The following is a 4,674-nucleotide window of genomic DNA, read 5'->3' as shown; positions in this document are numbered from 1 at the left end:
TTTACTGAATTACCTGTCATTGTTATTGCGCTTTGATTGTCACAAAAGATAGGAATATTGTATAAGACAATCCATAGTCCATCAGTTTATTTCTCATCCAAAGAATCTGAGCACAACAACTGTCAGCAGTAATGTATTCAGCTTCAGTTGTCGATGTAGAGATTGATTTCTGTTTCTTACTTTGCCAAGCTACCAATCTACCACGTAAATACTGACAGCCACCTGAGCTCCTCTTCCTGTCAATTTTGCATCCAACAAAGTCTGCATTAGAATAGCCAACTAGACTAAAATATGATTCTCTTGAATACCATAGACCAAGAAATGCAGTTCCCTTCAAGTATCTCAGAATCCTCTTTACAACAACTAAATGAGATTCTTCGGGCTTGGCCTGAAATCTTGCACACAAGCATGTTGCATACATAATATCTGGTCTACTAGAAGTTAGATAAACTAACGAACCAATCATACCTCTATAGACAACAACATCAATTTCTGTAAATTGGTTTGGATCTAATGTTGTAGCAGTGGCCATTGAAGTTGCAGCAGTTGAACTTTCTTGCATATTGAACCGAGTCAATAAATTCTTTGTATACTTAGACTGATTAATGAAAATTCCCTCATCAGTTTATGTAACTTGTAGTCCAAGAAAGTAACTCAACTCTCCCATCATACTCATTTGATACCTTGACTTCATAAGATCAGAAAATTTCTTGCACAGATTATTGTTAGTAGACCCAAAGATAATATCATCAACATAAATTGCACCAAAAGTAGATCAATACCTTTATTTATGTAAAATAAGGTTTTTTCAATAGTATCTCTTTTGAAACCACTTTCAATCCGAAATTTAGCAAGTGTTTCATAGCAGGCCCTTGGTGCTTGTGTGAGTCCATATAAAGCTTTGTCAAGTCTGTACACATGATTAGGAAATTTTGGATCAATGAAGCCATGTGGTTGCTCAACATACACTTCTTCTTCTAATTATCCATTCATTTTTTGTGTGCAGCATATGCTAAGAAAATCCGAATAGCTTCCATTCTTGCCACAAGAGCAAATGTTTTATCATAATCAATACCTTCTTGTTGCGACTAGCCCTTTGCAACAAGTCTAGCTTTGTTGCTGATTATTATGCCATCGAAATCTATCTTGTTCCTAAAAACCCATTTTGTGCCAACCACTGATTTATTCTTTGGCCTTGGAACAAGTTTCCAAACTTCATTCCTTTCAAACTCATATAACTCCTCCTGCATTGCTTGAATCCAATCAGGATCCTTAAGTGCATCTCCTACTTTCTTTGGTTCCTCATTAGAAAGAAAGTTGTGATAAAGACATTCATATTCAGTTACACTTCTAGTTTGGACTCCAGCCATAGAATCTCCTATAATAAGATCAGATGTATGATCTTTTATCCATTTTACAGGATTTGGTAATTCAGTCTCATTTCCTGATGCTCCCCCTGCACTTGTGCTATCATATCCCTGTGAAGCTCCCCCTGTATCAGTGTTGCTTGTTCCTGATTGGGAAGGACTTCTGGTTGAAGACTTGTCACCAGACTGATTTTGGTTTTCAGTTGAATGATTTCCTCGTGATGAGCTATCATTTGAGAAATTTGAGAAATTTCCAGTAGATCCTGTATTTTCCGGTTCATCTTCTTCATCAGCGTTTGAATTACTAGTGTCATCACATTTTGTCTTTGGATTTTGCTTCCCCTCAACATGTGGATCTTCATGAACTAATACTAAATCAGGATCATAATTGTCATCAAGATCTGACTCATTTTCAGGATTTGACTTGTCTCCAGAGTCGGGTAATTTATCTGATCTTAAGAGATCTCCTGATTTGAGTCTTTGTTTGTAAACACAAGTTCTTCATGCGAGTCTTCTTCAATTCCAGTGATCTTCTTGTCATCAAAGGAAACATGAATTGATTCAACAATTGTCCTCATTCTCAGATTGAAGACTTTGTATGCTTTTGATGAAGGATATCCAATGAAAATGCCTTCATCATCTTTTTTGTCAAATTTTCCAAGCATTTCAGGATGTGTTCTTAGAACAAAAACTTGCATCCAAAGATATGGAGATGTTTTAAGCTTGGCTTCTTTTCCTTGATCATTTGATAAGGAGTTAATTCATGTCTGTTGATCAAAGTTGAATTCTGAATATACCAGGCAGTGTTGACAGCTTCAGCCCAAAAGTATGTTGGTAGATTAGCTTCCACTAGCATAGTCCTACCAGCTTCAATAAGCGTCATGTTTTTCCTTTCCACAACATCATTTTGTTGAGGTGTTCCAGGGGCTGAGAATTGTTGAGAGATTCCCTTGTAACTGCATATCTCATCCATCTTGTTGTTTTTGAACTCTGTCCCATTGTCACTCCTCAGAATTTGGACTTTGTACTTTGTGCCATTTTTAATCAGTCTCAGATGATCCAAGAGAATTTCAGTTATTTCATCCTTACTGTGCAAGAAAAACGCCCAAGTAAATTTAGTGTATTCATCAATAATAACTAGAGTATATGTTAGGTAGACTTCAAGTGCAACATTTGATATGGCTTTTTGATGGATGATTCTGACTTGCTCTTGAAAGAGGTTCTTCTTTGCTTAACTTGTTGACATGCATCATAAAAACCATCAGGGGAGTAGTACATGTTAGGTAGACTACTTACCAAATCTTTCTTCACCAGTTCATTGAGATTATTGAAGTTGAGATGAGAAAGCTTATTGTGCCAATTCTAACTTTCATCTACTGATGCCTTTCCAACCAGGAAAGTTTCTGGACCATCAGTATTTGCATGACATTTGGCTTCGTAAATATTTCCGTGTTTGTAAGCTTTGAATACAGTTTTCCTTGTGATCTTATGAACTACTTCATAGTGCATATTAAATGTTTCTGTGTTTGTAAGCTTTGAATACAGTTTTCCTTGTGATCTTATGAACTACTTCACAGTGCGTATCATAGAACACATCATAGAAACCTCTGTCAGTGATTTGACTAATGCTCAAAAAATTGTGCTTCAGTCCATCTACCAGAGCTACGTTTGAGATGATGACATTTCCAATAATAATATTGCCATATCCCGGTGTTTATCCTATATTGCCATCTCCATATGAAACCATTGGTCCAGCTTTCTCCTCATATTTTGACAACAGGGATTTATTTCCACTCATATGTGTTGAACAACCACTGTCCAAGACAAGCACATTCTTCTTGTTTCCCTGTAATCATAAATATGGAAATCAGTCAGAATTTTTTAGAACCCACACTTTTTGGGTTCTTTTTGACATCTTATGCATTTTTAATTAGCAGACCTTTGTCAGGATTTGGTCCGTCAGGATTTGTCTTGACATTTTTGACTCTATAAGAAGTATGCACATTCATTTTAGCAGTTCTATTTAAAATAACAATTTTATTGATTTTGGGCAAAGGATCATAATTGTTGTGATACAAACTATGATAATTTTTACAAGTGTAAATAGAATGTCAACTGCTTCCACAATGAGAACAAAGATTTTGTGGTTTGTATAATACTAATCTACCACTAATTTCAGATTCAAAAAATTTAAAAATTTTCCTTTTAGGCTTTCTGCAATCAATAGCAATATGATTAGTATTACCACGGTTAAAACAAGCTTTCCTAGGTGCATTAGGAATGTACTTATAGTTGTTTATTCCTTATTTTCCATTTCTATCTCTCTTAGACCTAGGTTTGGGATCCTTAGATGTTACCTCACATATCTTCTTGTCTAACTGACACTTATAGAGAAGTCCTACATCTTTACCTTTCTTTTCTTGCATTTTAGGATCTTCTTTTATTTTAGCAGGGACTCTAGGTTCAGCTTTTTCTTCAGCATTATTCTTAGAGGTAGAACCAAATTCATGAACTGACTTAATTCCTCTTTTATCAGGTCCAACAAACTTAACTGGAGTAGTGTTATTAATAGATTTATTGATATTCATATCAGCAAATTTGTTATAACCTAGACATTCTTTCTAGTTTTTATCACTAATGAAATCATGAACTTTCTTTCCTGAGGTCATCCAAGTTTTAAACACATCTCTTTCCTATTCTAGAACTTTCTCTAGTCTAGCATACTTGACATTTATCTGAGTTTCATTATGTTGTGCTTTCGTACATGCCTTTTCATGTTCATTCATGCAAACTAACTCAGCTTCTAAGAACTCATTTCTTTCTTTAAGCCTCTTATTATCAGCAATCAAACTATCACATTCAATAGTCTTACATTTAAAAGTAACATGCAAAGAGTATATGAAAGTTTTCAGTTCAGACATATTATCAATATCAATAGGAAATATAACTAAAGGTACCTTATCAGTTCCTGAGGCATTCTGTCCATGAGCTGCCATGAGTGCATAGCATTCATCATCATTGTCAGTTTCTGATGAATCCATCCAATCTCTGTTGGAGTTTGTTGTGACCAAAGCTTTTCCGGTTACCTTGGGAAACTCACTAGCCAGATGTCCCATTTCATTACAGATGTAACATGTTACCTTGGTCTTGTCAAACTTCCTTTCCTTGTTGTACTGACCATCACTATTTCTGAACCTGTCTTTTCCTTGACCAGAGATCCTTCTGTTGAAACCACCTTTTCTTTGTGGTTTTCTAAACGTCATCCTTCTGAAACCTTTCACAAATATTGCAGCCATCTCGACCACTT

This window comes from Apium graveolens, chromosome 10 (assembly GCF_009905375.1).
Source record: "Apium graveolens cultivar Ventura chromosome 10, ASM990537v1, whole genome shotgun sequence".
Taxonomy (NCBI): domain Eukaryota; kingdom Viridiplantae; phylum Streptophyta; class Magnoliopsida; order Apiales; family Apiaceae; genus Apium; species Apium graveolens.
Note: the sequence above shows the minus strand (reverse complement) of the source record.